Source organism: Nycticebus coucang, chromosome 6 (assembly GCF_027406575.1).
Source record: "Nycticebus coucang isolate mNycCou1 chromosome 6, mNycCou1.pri, whole genome shotgun sequence".
NCBI classification, from domain to species: domain Eukaryota; kingdom Metazoa; phylum Chordata; class Mammalia; order Primates; family Lorisidae; genus Nycticebus; species Nycticebus coucang.
Genome location: NC_069785.1, coordinates 52,740,280 through 52,762,959, shown reverse-complemented (window position 1 = coordinate 52,762,959; position 22,680 = coordinate 52,740,280). Strand labels below are relative to the sequence as shown.

The 22,680-nt window shown below is 41.3% G+C and overlaps 1 pseudogene; it reads left to right on the top strand.

Moving 5' to 3' along the window:
- Positions 1-3,111: 3,111 nt before the first annotated feature.
- Positions 3,112-20,700, top strand: LOC128588683 (general transcription factor 3C polypeptide 2-like; annotated as a pseudogene).
- The last annotated feature ends 1,980 nt before the right edge of the window (positions 20,701-22,680 follow it).

Sequence of the window (22,680 nt, the reverse complement as noted above, 5' to 3'; positions counted from 1 at the left end):
CGGCGCCCTGCTCATTGAGCCACAGGCGCCGCCCTAAAAATCTTCATTCTTTCAAATGAACATTATAATTCTGCAGATGTCAAATGACATGGTATATCACAAAAGGCAGAATGCAAAAGCAGCTATGAGAATTCTGCTATCTTTTATAAAACCAGACAGTAAAGAGATTTGCACAAATGTGAAATAATGCCACTTTCCTCATAAAATATTTTTGTTTACAGTTATTTTGCATAAACTATTTGTATTAACATATAATGAGGTTATTACTTTAAGTGAATCAATAGGTATTTTAAAATTTTCTCTAGTTGAATGCAAATCAAAACCAGTCTAAGACATTACCTAACTCCAGTAAGATTAGCCCACATAACAAAATCCCAAAACTGCAAATGCTGGTGTGGATGTGGAGAGTAGGGAACACTTCTACACTGCTGGTGGGTTTTCCAATTAATACAACCTTTATGAAAATAAGTATGAAGAATTCTCAAAGAACTAAAAGTTGAACTTCCATTTGATCCCACAATCCCATTACTAGGTATCTACCCAGAATAACAAAAATCATTTTACCACAAAGACATTTGCACCAGAATGTTTATCGCAGCTCAATTAATAATTGCCAACTCGTGGAAGCAACCCAAACGCTCATCAATCCATGAATGGATTAACAAATTTTGGCATATGTATACCGTGAAATACTATTCAGCCATAAAAAGATGGAGACTTTACATCTTTTATGTTTACCTGGATGGAGTTGAAACACATTCTTCTTAGTAAAGTATCTCAAGAATAGAAAAAAAATATCCAATGTACTCAATACTAAGATGAAACAAATATATAAACAATTACATGCTCATACCAATCATAAAACACAAATATAGTCTAGCAAGGGGGCAGGGTGAGAAAGGAGAGGGGTGGGGGCAGGGGGAAGGTGATTGGCAGGAGGAGGGAGGGCATTTGGAGGGCTCTCACCTAATGTGCACAACTCAAGGGTGTTCAGCACACCCCTGGGTGAGGGGGTCTTCTACAACTTGAACTTTACCTTGAAAATGAGAACAAACCTAAAAATTTATACCCTCATTTGAAATTTGAAAAAAAAATTAAAAAGTTAAAATTTCTCTATTTGAATTTCTAATATGGCAAATGCCAATGGCTATAACCCACATAAATAAAAGCTTTCTGGAGTCCTCAATATTTTTTTGAAGAGTGTAAAGGGGTCCTGAGACCAAGAAGTTTGAGAATTGCTGGTCCAGTTCATAGGGTGAGCAAACTAAACCCATTAAGATGCTAACAAACTAACGTTTCTATCCTTGAATTCTACCCTTACCTCAGGTTAATCAAGGATTAGCCGACCTCTTCTAAATTCAGATAACCTGAAATTGTCTATGAACGTAAACATTTGTGTCAAATGTGAGTTAAGTAATACTTGCTGATAAATAATTCTGACTCTGCAAACTCCTGGGCTAGACTTCATTCCTACTAGATCAAAATTCATGCCTACACATAGCGGATAGTAATTGAATATCTTAACACAAATTAGAGGTTAGGAAGAAAAATACTCTTTAATTGTGCACCTTATCTATTCTGTGGTCACTTAAATATAACCCACTAACTATAGAGTTCTCATTCTACTTAAACATGCAATTTTAAATCCATTATCCAGCAGTATAATTTGCAAAGGCAGTGTAAAGAGTAGTTATGCAACGGTAACACCAGAAATGTTGTCATAGTTTAAGATAGGTCACTCAGTCTTTCTCATTCGTCTGCATAACATTTTGCTTCCTGAAAGCTTCATAAGAAAAAATGTTATGTAATAAATGCTGACTGAAATGAATGTCTTAATTTTTTCCTTTACAGGAAACCAGGTCTTATCAAATCACCTACTGGCATAGTGATTAAAAACATAAACTTGAGAGATATACAGACCTGTGTTTCAGTTTCTGCTGAGATACTTGGCAGCTGTGTGACCTCAGGCAAATTGCTTACCCTCTCTAAATCTGTTTACTGGTCAGTAAAATGAGGATACTAACACCTTTACTCAATAGATTAAGAAAGAACTTAAGTAATGGGTAAAAAGCAATTGGCCCAGGGCCAGACCCATACTGAGCATCTGATAAATATTAGCTACTATTTCAAATACTATTATTGACATTATTACACAGTTGGGCTAGTTTTTTTTATTTTATTTTATTTTTATTTTACAGTTGGGCACATTCTAATTAGAAGTGAGAGAGAAACCTAATGCCTTCTTATTATCAATCCTTTTTCCTCTGCCCTTAGGAAATACTAAGAACTATAAGAAAGGGAAAGTGAGCACTCTTCCCGGTCTTGTTTTGTTTTGTTTTGTTTGAGACAGAGTCTCAAGCCGTCACCCTGGGTAGAGTGCAGTGGCGTCATCACAGCTGACAGCAACCTCCAACTCCTGGGCTCAAGCAATCCTCTTGCCTCAGTTTTTCTATTTTTAGTAGAGACAGGGGTCTTGCTCTTGCTCAGGCTGGTCTCAAAACTCCTGAGCTCAAGCAATCCACCCGCCTTGACCTCCCAGAGTGCTAGTGAGCCACCACACCCGGCCCACTCTTCTGTCCTTTAAAAACAAAGAAAGTCTCCTCTAGCCCTGTTTCACTGACTGTGAAATTAACTTTTTTTTTTACATTATAACACCTCTGTGATTGGAATATGTCTTAAAGTTGATGACGCCATAAGACTTGGTAGGTTTTTTTTTCTTAATGCTAAATAAAATAATGGCATAGCTTACAATTCATGGGACTTAGATTCAATGAAATATAATAATTGAGCTTTCTAGTAAAAAATACTAAAAGCTTAAGACCCCTGGAAAAAAGAACCCACATGGAAACTCCCGAGAGAGTTCTTCAGTTCTTTCCACCTTCCAGAAGCTCCGGTGCTTTTTACTTCTTCTGTATTCATTTCTAACTTCTAATAAAAGTCCTATCTTACCACTGGAAAAAAAAAATACCAAAAGTACCCAAATAATCCTTCAATGTGCATCCTCTGTCATTACTTTCCCACTATCCCATGATCTTTCCCCCAGCCCACAGATCTAAAATGCTTATCATCTGGCACAAAGATGTTGCTTAGATTTGTTGCATAACTGCACGCATGGGCTTGATCGGACTTTATTCACCACTCATACTGTAAGTCTCTGAAAAGGTGTAACAAAAAGAGTCTATTTTTCTATTCTCAGAACTCAATATTCTTTAATTGTATAGTGTCTGGTCTTGCTCATACTTGTTTCATGCGTGTGAATCTCATTTATTCAGCTGTAGTGTCAGCTTCTCAAGACAAGGATTTTCTGAGTCTGGAAACTTCTTTGTCTTCCCCAACACCACTGGTGAAATGTCATTTATAGGCATGCCTTGATTTAAAATTAGGTTATGGCCCAATTTCTCATCATTAATTGAAAATATCATAAGTTGAAAATGCATTTAAGACTCCTAACCTATTGAATATCATAGCTTAGTCTAGCCTTCCTTAAATGTGTTCAGAACACTTACATTAGCCTATAGCCAAGCAAAATCATCTAACACAAAGCCCATTTTATAATAGAATGTTGAATATCTTATGTTATTTATTTATTTGTTTGTTTATGGGCTTATTTTTATTTAGAGACAAGGTCTTACTCTGTCGCCTGGGCTTGAGTGCAGTGGCTCAATCATAGCTCACTGCAACCTCAAACTCCTAGGTTCAAGGGATCCTCCTGCCTCAGCCTCCCAAGTAGCTAGGACTATAGGCATATGCCTCTATGCCCAGTTTATTTTTAAAAAATTTTTATAGAAATTGGATCTCACTGTGTCACCCAAGCTAGTCTCAAACTCCTAGGCTCAATCTCTTCCCATCTCAGCCTCCCAAAGTGCTGGGATTATAGGCATGAGCCACTGCACCAGGCCTCCTGCAATTTATTGAATACTGTACATTAAATTTACAATTTAAATTTAAAATTACAATGGTTTCTTCCATAATAAAAAATTGAAAAATCATAAGTCAAACCATTGTTAGTAGGAGACAGCCGAAAATTGCCTACGAGTTTGTTTATGCTGTGTAAGATCATACTCCCACCAGTCTGACTCTCCTAGTATCTTGGGTAGAGCATTGTTAGAATTCCTTAGGCAACTCTTTAAGAGTTCAAAGCTCAGAGGGGCTCTTCCTCCAGGACTACAGGCTGTTAATAAAGCTTGTGTCTATTGATCAGGAGAATCAGACCTTCAGAGAAAGAATTACAAGCCAGAGAATAGATGGCATGATGTTGTCAGTACACCACCCACACCCATTCTGGTCCTTTGTGATTAGTTTGGGATCCATCACTCAGTTTCTATTTGTTCTGCTTTCAATCAACCTGCTTTGTGAATATCTAGCATTGCCTTCTTGATATCTGAATTTGAAAGCCCAGCTCCTAGGTGGTGCCTGTGGCTCAAGGAGTAGGGTTCTGGCCCTGGATACCAGAGGTGGTGGGTTCAAACCCAGCCCTGGCCAAAAAAAAAAAAAAACAAAACTGAAAGCCCCCCTCCTGTGCCTCAAAACTAGATAAACCTTGAGGTGTAATTAATGCTGCAGGGCTCCTGCAGGGTCCGAAATTATACCCTTACTTGGCTTCTTTCCCCTATCTCTGTTCTACTTCCCCTATTCTCTTTTGAAAGTAGTTAATGAGCTAATCGTGACTTGGATTTAATAGTGGCTGAGTTTTATCATAAAAATACTGAAAAAATGTTCTGTGTTCCATGATTTAAAATTTTACAGCATAATAAATCCTTGTTACTCATCCTGGGTGGATATCCTTGCAACTCACAATGAGCAATATAAACTACCGACAAAACCAGACCCCGGCAGTCTTTCTGCCCTGCCTTTTAGGAGGACGTGTTCTGCCCTGAGCGGGAATAAGGAAACAAACCAGAGGACAGCAAACAATAAGAACTGACCAAACATGACATAGTCAATTCCAGTTTACTTACAGACGACATTTATCTAAAATTTTTGACAACGTCTGGCTTTTTTGATAAAACAATAATGCAAAACGAGTCAATTAATCCCCTGGTGCTATCCAGCATAAAGTCTGCATTTTGATAGACTGCTACATGACCACATTATAGAAACGCATCCTCTAAAATCTCCGATTCCGCTCTTGCTACATCCCTTGTAACACTCTGGACTCTCAAAAACAAATCTCAGGTACCATTCTAATGAACGGGATAGTTATACAAGGTAACACAATTTGGCCAGCAATTTCACAAATTTGTTTTTAAATTTCTTTAAGGCTTTAGGTGTGGTAGAAGTAGGTGTGGATTGGGACAAGAGGATAAACCTTGAAAACCTTGAAGTGAGACAGCTTTGGGAATGAATTCTGATTCTTCTTCTTGTACAGCCTTAAGCAAATTGCTTAATCTTACTTCGCTTCCATTTAATTTCCTCAACAAGTCCCTTCTAAAGAAATGAATGAGATAATATGTATCTGGTGGAGAACCGGAAATGTTAATCTGTACCTTGCTTAGGCTGATGTTGGTATTTTTGCTTTACCCATCCAAGGACAGTAGCCAAGCTTACTTCAGGGAATGAGTGGTTAATGGTTTTAATGTTGCAGGGCCAAAACTAAAAGTTGCCTGACACCAAAACACAGCCTTCCACCTAGACTTGGGAAGTGATATTGCTGGACTGTCCCAAGCAGCAGGGATTGGGAGAAGTTGACCAACACTGGAGAGAAAGCAATTTGAGAGATATCCCTCTATGTTTAAGGAGAATATATTCATGGGCTTCAAAAAATCAGGGCCATGTGCCCTACCCTCCGAAAGTAGTTGTGCCCAGGGCCTCTGACAGTGATGGCTGACTTAGCAGTGTGCTATACCTCAAGGGACAGGAAGGGTTGGCCACTGAACCCTCCACTACTTCTGAACAAAGATTGAGCCAGGGAGGCTCCCAATTTGATTAAGACAGATATAGCTCCCTGGCTTAATCTTTGTTCAAAAGTAGTGGAGGGTTCAGTGGCATGTACCTATAATCCCAGCTACTCAACAGGCTGAGGTGGAGAATCACCTGAGTTCAAGACCAGTCTGGGCAACATGATGAGACCCCCATCTCAAAAAAAAAAAACGGAGTTTCGCTGGGTAAGCTGGACTGTAGGTAAACAAGCATGCAAGTTCCCTTATTATGCAGGATGGAGCTGGGGTGGGAAGAGAGAGAGGAAGCATAAGGAAGAAGAACATCAAATCATCAAACACAGCTGTAGCTCACACCTGTAATCCTAGCACTCTGGGAGGCTGAGGCAGGAGGATTGCTTGAGCTCAGGAGTTCAAGACCAGCTCTGAAAAACAGCGAGACCCCATCTCTACTAAAAATAGAAAACCTAGCTGGGGGTGGTGGCAGGTGTGTGAAGTCCCAGCTACTTGGGAAGCTGAGGCAAGAGGATTGCCCAAGCCCAAGAGTTTGAGGTTGCTGTGAGCTATGACACCATAGCACTCTATCCAGGGCAACAGAAAAGACTCTGTCTCAAAAAAACAAAAAAGAGAAAAAAAACAGGAAAGGAAAGGAAAGAAAGGGAAGGGAAGGGAAGGGAAAGGAAAAAGAAAAACATCAAATCTATAGGGGGAAAAAAACATTTTCCCCTATGCTTACATCACTCTCAATACTTCATGTCTGACGCCAGGTGTGGGGGGGGTTTTCCCACACCAAGCAATACTCCGGTTCTCTGTGGACATCAACTGGATGTCCTGTTTATAACAACTCAATTCCAATGCTATCTAGTGGAAGTCTGTGTAGACCCCAAGGATTAAGGGCTCAATCCCACAAGACTGTCCCCCCACATCAAACACCAATCGCAAGGTTGTCACCTGTGCTTCTGATGGACTGGCTATAAGTCAGAGGTTCCCCTTACCTCCTCCACAGGTTCAGTCATTTGCTTGAATGACTCACAGAACTCAGGGAAATACTTTGCTTACCTCTACCCATTTATCATAAAGGATACAACTCAGGAACAGCCAAATAGAAGAGACCCCTCAGCCAAAGTACATGGCAAGAGGCACAGAGCTTCTGTCCCCTCTCCAAGGTCCCCACACTCCCAGAACCTCCACATATTCACCAACCTGGAAGCTATCAGAATCCTGTCCTTTGGGGTTTTATGGAGGCTTCACTAGATAGGCACAATTGACTAAATCAGTGGCCATTGGCAATTGACTCAACCTTTAACTCATCTCCCCTCCCAGTGGTCAAGGGATGGGGCTGAAAGTTCTAACCCTCCAATCACATGGTTGGTTCCTCTGGCAACAAGCCCCCATCCTGAGGCCATCCAAGAGCCCACCAGGAGTTGCCTCATTAGAACACGACACTGTTGTCACCCAGGAAATTCCAAGGAGTTTAGGAGCTCTGCACAGGAAGACCAGATATATATTGCTTATTATAAATCACAATATCCTAGCAGGCCACATCCAGGGTCAGTGTCCAGCTTTTCTTGCATCTCCACATTCAGATGCAGGACTCCAAGAACTCCCCAGATTCTAAATTTGAAACAGGGCTTCCAGCTTGTTAGAGAGCTATTTTTGTCAAGATAGAATGATAGAACTTACTTAACAATTTGTCAGCTTGATTTATAATTTTCAAATATTTCACATATGGTATATAAACCTTCATGTGTACTATTGTCCTAGGCCCTGCAAATATTGGGGGTGGCCCAGACAAGAGGGCATAGAACTTTGATCATAAACACCCAGCCATGGTGGCCAGTGAAGTCTGAAGACCAGAGGGTTCATCTCAAAATAATCTGGAATGTATAGGACCCTGAAAAGGTACAGATACCCTGAATAAATTCCCTCCCCTAAAAGTAAATATGACAAATCCCACATTTCTCATGTTCCTTAATCACTGTGGTCCAAAGCCAGATTTAACTTCATTTAGAACAAAATAGGGCAGGGACTGTTGTCTGTCCTGATCATTGCTTTAACCTTAGCACCAGAATAGTGCCGATACGCTTTTATTGATTGAATGAATTCTTGCTTCCAGTGCCAAGGACCAAACTTGTACCTGATGTATGTGTAAAGCACCTAGTTTTCTGCCCATTATTATTGTTGTTGTTGTTATTGTTTTTAAAGACACACTCTCACCATGTTTCCCAGGCTAGCCTCTAACTCCTGGACTCAAGTGATCCTCCTGCCTCAGCCTCCTGACTAAGACATAGGCACATGCCACTATCAGGTACTTTTTTGCCAAACAGCATGTAATACCTAGTTGTATCTAATTTGTCAGATGAGTTTAGAATACTCTGTTTTTTGAGACAGAGTCTCACTTTATTGCCCCAGTAGAGTGCCATAGTGTCGCAGCTCACAGCAACCTCAGATTCCTGGGCTCAAGCAATTCTCTTGCCTCAGCCTCCTGAGTAGCTGGGACTACAGGCACATGCCACAATGCCCAGCTATTTTTAGAGGCAGGGTCTCACTCTAGCTCAGGCTGGTCTAGAACTCATGAGCTCAGGGGATCCACTCGCCTCAGCCTCCCAGAACGCTAGGATTATAGGCATGAGCCACCACACCCCACAATACCCTGTTTATTTCCTAAATTGTTTTAGCACTTGTAGACTGTGCTAGACCTCAATTACTGTCTAGGCCTTCCTGCCAGATTCCCTGACTTCCTTACAATCATAAGAAAATGACATCCCGGGCGGCGCCTGTGGCTCAGTCGGTGGGGCGCCGGCCCCATATATGGAGGGTGGCGGGTTCAAACCCAGCCCCGGCCAAACTGCAACCAAAAATTAGCCAGGCGTTGTGGCGGGCGCCTGTAGTCCCAGCTACTCGGGAGGCTGGGGCAAGAGAATCGCTTAAGCCCAGGAGTTGGAGGTTGCTGTGAGCTGTGTGAGGCCACGGCACTCTACCAAGGGCCATAAAGTGAGACTCTGTCTCTACAAAAAAAGAAAATGACATCCCACTTTCTAATGGAGCCTTTATTTATTAAAAATTCAGAGCTTCTTGAGCCCTGTATATGAAATACTTTCATTTCAGAAACCACAGCTTTGGAGTTCTAGACCTTCTCTGCCTATATGTAACTTTCCTACCCTACATAGTACAGTTCTGTTCTTTGGTCATACCTACATTTAACATAGCGCCTGCCTTCTCTCTCATCCTAGATGCAGCCCTAAGGTTAGAAATCCCACTTACAAAGGGCTTATCACCCTTTGATGAGGAGTCTGCACAGCAGATATACCTTTGATATCTGGGCCAGAAAGTATACTCTTACTATCACCCATCAGGATACTTTATTCGGAAAAGAGTTATAAAAAGAAGACCATCATCTAAAAGGCATCTCCAGCTGGGCAAGGTGGCTCATGCCTGTAATCCTAGCACTCTGGGGGGGCCAAGGCGGGTGGATTGCTTGAGCTCAGGAGTTTGAGACCAGCCTTAGCAAGAGCGAGACCCCATCCCTAAAAAAAAATAGCCAGGCATTGTGGTGGGCGCCTGTTGCCCAGCTATTCAGGAGGCTAAGGCAAGAGAAATTACTTGAGCCCAAAAGTATGGTTCCTGTGAACTATGATGCCATGGCACTCTACCAAGGGTGACAAAGTGAGACTGTGTCTAAAAAATAATCAATCAAACAATCAATCAATAAAAACCAAAAAAATAATAAATAAAAGGCATCTCCTTTCTAGCCTGATTTCTGAAGAGTACTGTTTTAAAGGCATCTGTAAGTCTTCAAGTACCTCTTTGTAATTCTCAGCTCCCCTCTACCTGGAGATTATATACCCATTCTCTGAGACTAAAAACCGTATGGTCTTCATTCTGTTGTTGGGCTGTGATCACAATTGGGGCTAGAATTTTATTAGTCTGAGTTTGACCACCTTCATGTGTTAACTAGCTTAATAATTTAGCTACACTGAAATTCAACCAGAACCAAGATCAGTAAGCTCCTAATCAATATACTAGAGGCTCCTTTCAGGAAAGACCTGGACTTTTGGCTCCGAATGCCTGGTGCTCAGCATCCTGCCTGGCACACACAGTATTATTCAGTAAAATAGAGAGTAGTCCATCCCTCCTAAAGACAGGTTCAGTCAAGAACATAAAAGGGTCTAAGGTTTTACTCTATTTACAAAGTAACAAGTTAGCCGGTCACAGTTTCATGGATGCTGTTAGAAGACATGAGACTCCTGGGTCTGAGACAAAAATAGTTTATTGGTCATGCCCACATTTAACATAATGCCAGCCTTCTCTCTTATCCTTGATGCAACCCTAAGGTTAGAAATCCCACTTAGAAAGAGGTCCTCACCAGGTGATGAGCAAGACTCAGCAACACATAGTAGGTATAAGTGTCCTCATTTCTTTTTTTTTTGGAGACAGAGTCTCAAGCTGTTGCCCTGGGTAGAGTGCTGTGGAGTCACAGCTCACACTAACCTCAAACTCTTGGGCTTAAACAATTCTCTTGCTTCAGCCTCCCAAGTAGCTGGGACTACAGGCACCCGCCACAAACACCTGGCTATTTTTTGGTTATAGTTGTCATTGTTTGGTGGGCCTAGGCTGGATTCGAACCTTCCAGCTCTGGTGTACATGACTGGCACCCTAGCCACCAAGCTACAGGTGCTGAGCCAGTGTCCACATTTTTTGAGCCAGTTCCCTAAGTCCCAGTTCCCACAAGGTAATGTGAATAGGGTCACTTAACAGAGAACCCTGAGTTTAGGGAATCTGAATCCTTTTTTCCTGGATTTTTATGGTTTTATTTAGCACAAATAAAACATACATGTGTGTTGTATCTCAAGAACAAAATTTCAACAAAGTAAGATCTTTCAAAGATCTGATTGGTTTTTATCAGCAAATTCATAAACCAGGCAACATCCAGTCTACAATATAGAAAGGCACTCTGACCAGCTGAACAGAATAGTGAGTTTAAAAGGCAGAAAAAAGTAGAGAGAAGTGGAAAGAAGAAACAAATAGCAGATTGGGTGTTTCAAGGTTACTTTCCTTTTAGGGACATAAGTGAAATCTTGTTGGCTTAATGGGATCTGGCTATTACCTCTCTCCCGATTTCTCAGAAGGTCATTTCTTAAAAGTATTGGTTCCAGTTTGGTGACATGCAACTTTAGCATGAGTGATTCCATTTTGAGCCTACTGTCCTTTAACGTTTGTCTATTAATTTTCTTTGCCACTCATCCTGGCATTGGGATTGGTGACCCACAGCCAGCTGAGCTGCTCTTTCCTCCATGGCTTTGCACTTCGTGGTGAAAACATTGTGTGCCGTCTCAACACAATAAAGTTTACTGCACATCAGCAGTATTTACAGCTCCTTTACGTGTGGACTAGAAACTTCCAGAAGCCACTGGGCAGCATGTGCTTTGTCTTCTTGTTTCTCTCATAACCAAAGTTGTGCATCAAGATCTGGCACTTAAGGTTTGTCTAAACCCTGTTGTCAATGTCTCTGGGTCAAAGTCAGTCTACACACAGACCTTGTTTTCTGGATGTCCTGCTTAGCTATCCTTTCCTGCCTCTGTGGAGTTTTAAGTTTCACTAAGAAATCACCAGGGCCAAGAAAACAAAAATAAAAATAAAAATAAACCTCAAACTATAAATCAATTTCCATTGCAAAAAAAAAAAAATCCAAAACAATTAAAATCTTCTGAAACTCTCTGAATATTTTACTAGAAATACTGGGTATCCATGAAGTTTTTGTGCAATTTAAAATAGTGTGCACTTTAAAATTGCACATGAGGCTCGCTCTGGGGTGGAGCGAGATGACTGCCGAGTAACAGCTTCCCTGCAACTGGGCACAGTGAGTTTGGAGAGATATGACTCCAGGCATCTCTGGCTGGCGGGATCTGCCTATAATCATCCCTTTGAGGATACAGGGAGTCAGCAAGGGACTTCTGGACCCCAAGAGGAGGACAAAAAGAGTGGAAAACTGGCAAGTGGTTGCGTGTGTTCGATCGACCTAATCCCGCCGGTAGCCATAAGTACAAGCAACAGTGAGACTGCAAACCGGAAAGGCCTTACCTGTGAACTGTTTCAGTGTTTTTGGACTTGGTATTCAGTTGAACTGTCTTGGAGAGAGCTTGAGCAGGAGTGTGGAGAACTTTGGGCATTGTCTAGGGCCCCAGACTGAGCCGCTGAGCCAGATGGAGCTAATAGTGTTCGGCTGTGGGCCGCAGGGAGCCATTGTGAGAGAACTGCCCTGGCAAGCTCTGCCCTCAGGATTGCAGAGCAAGGATCAGATGGGAGCTAGTAACCTAGTGACTGAGCAGCCTAAAGGTGGGGACTGAGCTGCCTTACAGCCTTAACCCTCAGGGACAGAATGAGACCAGTTTTGGCACACTGGAGCCTCAGGCTGTTGCCCTGGGTAGAGTGCCATGGTGTCACAGCTGATAGCAACCTCAAACCCCTGGGCTTGGTGCCGCCCGGACCTCCATAAGAGCTGTACCACGTCCCCTGACCCACGACCTGCGCCCGCTGGGCCTCCGCATGCCCTGACCAGTAACTGTGGGAGCTGCGTAACCCTGCATCCTCTCTCCTGTACACTCCCTGCCCTGCCTCCCCACTGGCCTGCTCATCTGGCCAGGGACTCTGGTAGCCGCGTGCCCTCCGAAGCCCTCCCTGCCTCTGTGCAGAGCCCTTCTCCTGAGCAGAAACTGATGGAGCCTTGAGCTCTCTGTGCCAAAGTCACTGGGCGCCAGGCACTCCCAGAACTGTGCGCACCACCTCCCGCCCTGTTGCTGGATCCAGGTGTGTCACATTCCAGAGCTGCTTCCACAACCAGAACTCCCTGGCTGGGGCAGCCCCAGAGGAACTACACAGGGTCAACTCTCTCAGAGAGCTCTGAGATAATTCGAAGAAAACCAATATTCATCTTATAGGGATCCCGGAAAGTGACGTAGTGGTTTCACAAGGCACAGTCTCTTCTCCATGAGATTATGAAGGAGAACTTTCCAGACATGCCAAGAGATTCTGAAATTCAGATAGCAGACAGTTTCAGAACTCCAGCACAACTCAACCCAAATAAGACATCCCCCAGACACATAATAATCAATTTCACTAAAGTTAATATGAAGGAGAAAATTCTGAAAGCAGCCAGATGAAAGAAAACCATCACCTACAAGGGCAAGAATATTAGAATAACTGCAGATCTCTCTGCTGAAAACTTTCAAGCTAGAAGAGGATGGTCATCAACTTTTAATCTCGTAAAACAAAATAACTTTCAACCCAGGATCCTGTACCCAGCTAAACTGAGTTTCATTCATGATGGAGAAATTAAATACTTCAATGACATTCACATGTTGAAGAAATTTGCCATAACTAAACCAGCTCTCCAGGATATTCTCAGACCTATCCTCCATAAAGAACAGCATAATCCTCCACCATAAAAGTAAACCCACTCAGAAAATTTTAATCAAATTCCAACTTCCACAGTCGCAAAAGGATTTAAAATGTCCATCAGACTCTCAAAAAGCTTATCAATAGTCTCAATTAATGTGAATGGTTTAAATTGTCCTCTAAAGAGGCACCGGTTGGCTGACTGGATACAAAAACTCAAGCCAGATATCTGCTGCATACAAGAATCACATCTTACATTAAAAGACAAATATAGACTCAAGGTGAAGGGATGGTCATCTATACTCCAGCCAAATGGAAAGCAGAAAACAGCAGGCATTGCAATCCTATTCGCAGACGCAATAGGCTTTAAACCACCCAAAATAAGGAAGGATAAGGATGGACACTTCATATTTGTTAAAGGTAATACTCAATATGATGAGATGTCAATTATTAATATTTATGCACCCAACCAGAACACACCTTAATTTATAAGAGAAACTCTAACAGACATGAGCAACTTGATTTCCTCCACTTCCATAGTAGTTGGAGATTTTAACACCTCTTTAGCAGTGCTGGATAGATCCTCCAAAAAGAAGCTAAGCAAAGAAATTTTTGATTTAAACTTAACCATTCAACATCTGGACTTAACAGACAACTACAGAACATTTCATCCCAACAAAACTGAATACACATTCTTCTCATCAGCCCACAGAACATACTCCAAAATCAATCACATCCTAGGCCACAAATCTAATGTCAGCAAATTTAAAAAAATAGAAATTATTCCTTGCATCTTCTCAGACCATCATGGAATAAAAGTTGAAGTCAATAACAACAGGAACCTGCACACCCATACAAAAACATGGAAGCTAAACAACCTTATGCTGAAGGATAGATGGGTTATCGACGAGATTAAGAAGAAAATGACCAAATTTTTGGAACAAAACAACAATCAAGACACAAATTACCAGAAACTCTGGGATACTGCAAAGGCGGTCCTAAGAGGGAATTGATAGCACTGCAAGCCTTCCTCAAGAAAACGGAAAGAGAGGAAGTTAATAACTTAATGAGACATCTCAAGCAACTGGAGAAGGAAGAACACTCTAACCCCCCAGCAGAAGAAAAGAAACAACCAAAATCAGAGCAGAATTCAATGAAATTGAAAACAAAAGAATTATACAACAGATCAATAAACTTGGTTTTTTGAAAAGATCAATAAAACATATAAACCTTTGGCCAACCTAACCAGGAAAAAAAGAGCAAAATCTCCAATTTCATCAAACAGAAATGGTAACGATAAAATAACAACAGACCCCTCAGAAATTCGAAAAAATCCTTAACAAATACTACAAGAAACTCTACTCTCAGAAATATGAAAATCTGAAAAAAATCGACCAATACTTGGAAGTACGCCACCTACCAAGACTTAGCCAGAATGAAGTGGAAATGTTGAACAGGCCTATATCAAGTTCTGAAATAGCATCAACTATACAAAATCTCCCTAAAAAGAAAAGCCCAGGACCTGATGGCTTTACGTCAGAATTCTACCAAACCTTTAAAGAAGAACTAGTACCTATATTACTAAACCTCTTCCAAAACATAGAAAAAGAAGGAATACTACCCAACACATTCTATGAAGCAAACATCACCTTGATCCCCAAACCAGGGAAAGACCCAACAAGAAAAGAAAATTATAGACCAATATCACTAATGAATATTGATGCTAAAATACTCAATAAGATCCTAACAAACAGAATCCAACAACACATCAAAAAAATTATACACCACAACCAAGTATACACTTATATACCACGACCCCTTATCCCAGTGTCTCGAGGCCGGTTCAATATACGTAAATCTATAAATGTAATTCAGCACATAAACAAACTAAAAAATAAGAACCATATGATTCTTTCAATTGATGCAGAAAAAGCTTTTGATAATATCCAGCATCCCTTCATGATTAGAGCACTTAAGAAAATTGGTATAGAAGGGACATTTCTTAAACTAATACAGGCCATCTACAGCAAACCCACAGCCAATATCATATTGAATGGAGTTAAATTGAAACCATTTCCACTCAGATCAGGAACCAGGCAAGGTTGTCCATTGTCTCCATTGCTCTTTAACATTGTAATGGAAATTTTAGCCATTGCAATCAGGGAAGAAAAGGCAATCAAGGGCATCCACATAGGGTCAAAAGAGATCAAACTTTCACTCTTCGCAGATGATATGATTGTATATCTGGAAAACATTAGGGATTCTACTACAAAACTTTTATAAGTGATCAAGGAATGCAGCAATGTCTCAGGCTACAAAATCAACACCAATAAATCTGTAGCCTTTATATATACCAACAATAACCAAGCCAAAAAAACAGTCAAGGACTCTATTCCTTTCACAGTAGTGCCAAAGAAGATGAAACATTTGGGAGTATACCTAACAAAGGATGTGAAAGATCTCTACAAAGAGAACTATGAAACTTTAAGAAAAGAAATAGCTAAAGATGTTAACAGATGGAAAAACATACCATGCTTATGGCTGGGAAGAATCAACATTGTTAAAATGTCTATACTACACAAAGCAATATAAAATTTTAATGCAATTCCTATTAAAGCTCCATTGTCCTATTTTAAAGATCTTGAAAAAATAATACTTCGTTTTATATGGAATCAGAAAAAACCTTGAATAGCCAAAACATTACTCAGCAATAAAAACAAAGCAGGAGGAATCACGCTACCAGACCTGAGACTGTACTATAAATCGATAGTGATCAAAACAGCATGGTATTGGCACAAAAACAGAGAAGTAGATGTCTGGAACAGAATAGAGAACCGAGAGATGAATCCAGCTACTTACCATTATTTGATCTTTGACAAGCCAATTAAATACATCCAGTGGGGAAAAGATTCCCTATTTAACAAATGGTGCTGGGTGAACTGGCTGGCAACCTGTACAAGATTGAAACTGGACCCACACCTTTCACCATTAACTAAGATAGACTCTCACTGGATAAAACATTTAAACTCAAGACATGAAACTATAAAAATACTTGAAGAAAGTGCAGGGAAAACTCTTGAAGGAATCAGCCTGGGTGAATATTTTATGAGGAGGACTCCCCAGGCAATTGAAGCAGTATCAAACTAAGAAGCTTCTGCACAGCCAAGAACATAGTAAGTAAAGCAAGCAGACAGCCCTCAGAATGGGAGAAAATATTTGCAGGTTATACCTCTGATAAATGTCTAATAACCAGAATCCACAGAGAACTCAAACGTATTAGCAAGAAAAGAAGGCGTGGTCCCATCTCAGGGTGGGCAAGGGACTTGAAGAGAAACTTCTCTAAAGAAGACAGACACACGATCTACAAACACATGAAAAAAAGCTCATCATCCTTAATCATCAGAGAAATGCAAATCAAAACTACTTTGAGATATCACCTAACCCCAGTAAGAGTAGCCCACATAGAAAAATCCCAAAACCAGAGATGTTGGCGTGGATGTGGAGAAAAGGGCACACTTCTACCCTGCTGGTGGGAATGCACACTAATACATGCCTTCTGGAAGGATGTTTGGAGAATACATAGAGACCTAAAAATAGACCTGCCATTCCATCCTATAATTCCTTTAATAGGTTTATACCCAGAAGACCAAAAATCACAATATAACAAAGACATCTGTACCAGAATGTTTATTGCAGTCCAATTCATAATTGCTATGTCATGGAAGAAGCCCAAGTGCCCATCGACCCATGAATGGACTAGCAAATTGTGGTACATGTCTACCATGGAATATTATGCAGCCTTAAAGAAAGATGGAGACTTTACCTCTTTCATGTTTACATGGATGGAGCTGGAACATAGTCTTCTTAGCAAAGTATCTCAGGAATGGAAGAAAAAGTATCCAATGTACTCAGCCCTACTATGAAGCTAAATTATAGCTTTCACTTGAAGGCTATAACCCAACTACAGCACAAGACTATGAGGAAAGGGCAAAGGAAGGGGAAGGGAGGGAGGAGGTTAGGGCGGAGGGAGGATAATGGGTGGGGCCACATCTACGGTGCATCTTAGAATGGGTACAGGTGAAGCCTACTAAATGCAGAATACAAATGTCTACATACAATAACTAAGAAAATGCCATGAAGGCTACATTGAACAGTTTGATGAGAATATTTCAGATTGTATATGAAACCAGCACATCGTACCCCTTGATTGCACTAATGTACACAGCTATGATTTAACAATAAAATAAATAAATAAATAAAATTGCACATGAACTTTATGGCCACCCTGTATATCTTTCTAACTAAAGGATACACTGGACAATGCTTAGTTTGAATGTTCTGAATTCATCAGTTACGTGATTGAGTCATTTAGAATTATGCAACTAGATCTTTCAAGTAAAAAAAAAAAAATCCTATTCACCATCACCTGGTAGGATAATTATGTTATTAAAAAGAAATTAAGATTGTTTTGTTCTTCTACATTCAATAACTAAGAAAATGCCATGAAGGCTACATTGAACAGTTTGATGAGAATATTTCAGATTGTATAGGAAAACAGCACATTGTACCCCTTGATTGCATAAATGTAGACAGCTATGATTTAACAATAAAAAATAAATAAATAAATAAAGATTGTTTTGTCTTAAGTGATTAGCACAATGTATTCCAGGATACATTTTTCTCTCTACTTGGTGGCAATCTAAACTGCAAGTACAGGTTGAGCCACCTCTCTGACAGTGGAAAGTTGATGACAGGAGGCAGAAAGGCCTGTCACGGAAAATTTCATGTTACCACCTGTTAATAGGACCAGTCCAACTACCCTTACGGTGGTTCAAATAATTAAAAAGGAATCCCTGAGGGTAAGCAGCAAGAATATTTCTTGCATTAGAGGATTGGGAAAATAAAGAAAGGTTCTTTAGAAATTGCTTGATGGCTCATATTTAAATACTATATGCTGTAGGATAAAAATGTATTTTCAGGCTTGGCGCCTGTGGCTCAAGTGGCTAAGGTGCCAGCCACGTACACCTGAACTGGCAGGTTCGAATCTAGGCCAGGCCTACCAAGCAACAGTGATGGCTGCAACCAAAAAATAGCCGGGTGTTATGGCAGGCACCTGTAATCCCAGCTACCTGGGAGGCAGAGGCAGGAGAATCACTTGAGCCCAAGAGTTGGAGGTTGCTGTGAGCTGTGACACCATGCACTCTACTCATGGCACTCTACCCAGAGTGACAGCTTGAGGCTCTGTCTCAAAAAAAAAAGGTGGCACCTGTGGTTCAACGGAGTAGGGCACCAGCCTCATATGCCAGAGGTGGCAGGTTCAAACCCAGCCCCGGCCAAAAAAAAAAAACCAAACGTATTTTCATTCACCCTTTTATCAATTTCTTGTTGCTTGCTCTCTCACCTTGTTTACTGAACAAGTAAACCTAGAAAAAACTTTGAGGGGAGGTGGGTGGAGGGAGGGTGATTGGTGGGATTACACCTGCGGTGCATCTTACAAGGTTACATGTGAAACTTAGTAAATGTAGAATGTAAATGTCTTAGCACAATAACTAAGAAAATGCCATGGCAAGGCTATGTTAACCAGTGTGATGAAAATGTGTCATATGGTCTATAAAACCAGTGTATGGTGCCTCATGATCGCATTAATGTACACAGCTATGATTTAATAATAAAAAAAAAAAGAAAGAAAAACTTTGAACTTGAAAAATCAGTCAGCCTGGGTTCAAATCCCAACAGGGTGTTGTGGCCAGGTTATTTAACTTTCAGAGATTCATTTTCCTTATCTGTAAAAGGGGAATATAATAGCACTCAGATAATTTTTTATGTGGATTAAATGAGATTATAAAATTTGGAGCACAGTGACTGATGAATGGCCAGTAGCAAAGAACTATTATGTTCCTTTTGTCCTGCAACAAGTTGGCTGGCTATTGGGAAAGGCGGAGGTTGCCTCAACCCCAACCCCACCAGAGGCAATTTAGTTTGTTGGAGGGATGTAGAATGTAGCCCCACCTCTTGGCCCCAGGAATGTATTGTTACACAAATTAAGAGCAGCCATTTTGGGGGGGGTGTTGATGGACACCTATAGGTCGGGTATATTGCCTTGGGGGAGGTGCTAAACCAGCTTGATGTCAAGGCCTCTTCAGAAATGACCAGTGTGGAGGCTTCCACAGATGTCATTACCAGCCCTTTGCCTGATTTGAGGATTCTTTTGATAAGATGAGGCTTCCTCCAGAGCAGGAAACCCTCTCCAGACTGGAACAAGATCTTTCTTCAGAGATGTCAAAGGTCTCAAAGCCTAGGGCCTCAAAGCCTGGCCAGAAGAGAGGTGGTAGGGCACAAAAAGGCCCCAAAAGGCTCCAACAATCTAATGCTCCATCAGCCCGTCTGGTTCCTGGTCTCTTAGATCAATCCAACCTTCTATCCACTCCCATGCCTAAGAAACGAGGTCGAAAGTCCAAGGCAGAGCTGCTACTGCTGACGTTGTCAAAAGGCCTAGATCAGTCTTCACCTCTATAGAGGCCCCCTGAGGACTTTGAGACCCCTCCTGGGGAATGACCCCTCTGAAGGGCTGCCCAAAAGGCATTTCTGTATCTTCAGGAACTGGCTGAAGAGCTCTCAAAAACCCTGCCTGCTCCTGTAAACTGTCCTGAGACCCCTAAGTGAGCAGCCCCACCCAACCTAATAAGAGCCCACAGCAATCAGCCTGTCAAGGTGGAGAAGAGGATAATCCTGCATGGGATGAAGACTTTGTTCTCCAGGTTGAAGCTGAAAATGGAGAAGAAAGTGAGGTCCCAAGTGAGAGATCATCTGACCCTGAGCCTGCAGTGTCCCGAAGCATCCCACGAGGACCCACGTCAGGGAAGCAGAAGACACACTGCTGAGGAATGGCTCCCAATGGCTTACCAAATCACATCACGGCTCCTGTTTGGAAGTGCCTCCATCTCACCAAGGACCTCCAAGAACAGAAGCATTCCTTCTGGGAGTTTGCTGAGTGGATTCCTTTAGCCTGGAAGTGGCACTTGTCATCTGAGCTTGAGGCTGCTCCCTAACTGCCACAAGAGAAGTCTCCACTGTTTTCTGTACAACATGAAGGGCTACCTGAAGATGGCATACTCTACCGATTAAACAGATTCAGCTCCATCACAGCACATCCAGAGCGCTGGGATGTGTCCTTCACGAGAGGACCACTTGGGCTCTGGACTGGTGCCCAGTGCCGGAAGGGGCAGGAGCCTCACTGTATGCGGCCCTTTCCTCCAGCCCTGACATGAATGAGACACACCCACCGAGCCAGCTGCATTCGGGCCCTGGGCTGCTCCAGCTCTGGGGCCTTGGGACCTTGCAGCAAGAAAGCTGTCCTGGTAACAGGGCCCACTTTGTCTATGGGATTGCTCGTGACCATGGCTTCATCTTGAATTTCTGGTTTCTTTAGTAACAAAGAACCTAGAATGATGATATGCATGTTTTAAAATGCTAACTGAATTTATAAGCATTAAAATACAGTTTTAAATTCATTCCAATAAATATGAAGTCACTACTACATGCAAGATACTGGGCTAAGAACAATGGAAAATAAAAAGATCAATTTTTAAAACTATAAAAATAAAAAATATAACACTTAAGTAAAAATTTTTAAAACACTGAAGTTTCAGTTCCCTAGAAAAGCATCTATTTCCCTTGCAGTTTTTTGAATGTACAAGTTAATCTATATAATTGCAAAGATACCATAAATATTTTATATTCTACTTTTTACAATATGAATCAACTTTCTTATGCTTGTGGAAAGCCTCTGATTCTAATATTTAAAATTATAAAATTGAAAAAAGAAAGACCTTTCTCTTTCTTAATAAACTTCGTTTCACACTTGCCTTCAAAAACAAAGAAGACCAAAAATCACATTACAACAAAGATATTTGCATCAGAATGTTTATTGCAGCCCAATTCACAATTGCTAAATCATGGGAAAAGCCTAAGTGCCCCCTGATCCACGAATGGATTAAGAATACATGAAGTTTATGGGCAGAGTGGGACAGAGCTGATCAGTACTGTGGATCACTTTTTTTTTTTTTTTATTTTGAGACAGAACCTCAATCTGTCGCCCTGGGTAGAGTGCTGTGGCATCACAGCTCTCAGCAACCTCCAACTCCTGGGCTTAAGAGATTCTCTTGCTTCAGCCTCCCAAGTAGCTGGGACTATAGCTGCCCACCACAACGCCTGGCTATTTTTTGGTTGTAGTTGTCATTGTCGTTTGGCAGGCCCGGCCTACGTTCGAACCCACCAGCTCTAGTGTATGTGGCTGGCACCCTAGCCACTGAGCTACAGGTGCCAAGCCTTGTCTTTACCTTTGAACTGGGCCAAACCACAATGACCACAACATCCTGGAAAACAGCTGAATTAATTTCTCCAGGGCTTCAATTCCTGAACAGCAACAACCAATAAACTATGAACTCATAGTTCCAGCCGCCTCTAGAGATAAGGCAAAAAAGGAAGGTCGAAACAACCTGAGTACAGCTATTTTGGCCAATTTCAAACCCTAACACCCTAAAGGAAGTTGCCAGCATGTCACTGGGTGGGGACCACCAAGGTTGGATGAACTGCTAAGCCAGATGCCTTACAAACTATGCTTACCTTTCTGTGTCAGTAGTTTATGATTGACTAACCTTTATGGCCTGAGTACAAAACACTGGTCACATACAGCTGTTTCCCAATGGGATTTTTGAACATTTAAAAACATTACCATTGTTCCATAAGGGGTCCCTCTCCTGCTCAGGGGAGGACCTCCACTCTCTGTGGAGCAGAATCTGTTGTCTGTCTCTCTCAAACTTTCTGTTGCTAGATGGCTTACACTTGAATTCTTTCCTTCATGAAGCCAAGAACCCACTTGGCAAGTTCAGGGGGCTTTCTTCCCTTCATTAAGGCACCCCCTGCATCACCTCCACCAATGACAGTTCTTTGAAAACAACATCTGTAACTATCCTTAGCTTCCTTTTAAAGCCTGCCTCCTCTCCCTCTCTTTGGAACATAATTTGGCTGCTAGCTGAATCTGTGTCCCCTGAACTACAATTCCTTAGGCCTCCATAAAGGCCTTGTCTTTCTGCTTTGCAGTCTGGTCTTTCACCTCTTCTTGGTTGACACCATGGATCCAGATAAAGCCCCATATGAAGAGCCAACTGTATATACTGTATTTTATTATAAGTCACAATATCACAATTTTTTAAATAAATTCATTTTGATTTGTCAGGCACAATCAATCCTCAATGGGTTTTTTATTGACTGAATGAAAAACTGATGAATAAATCAATTAATGAATACATGAATATAACTCACTTTTCCTCATAAATAAATTAACTTTTTTTTTTTTTTTTGAGCCAAGTTCTCAGTTTATTACCCAGGCTGGAGTACAGTGGCATTA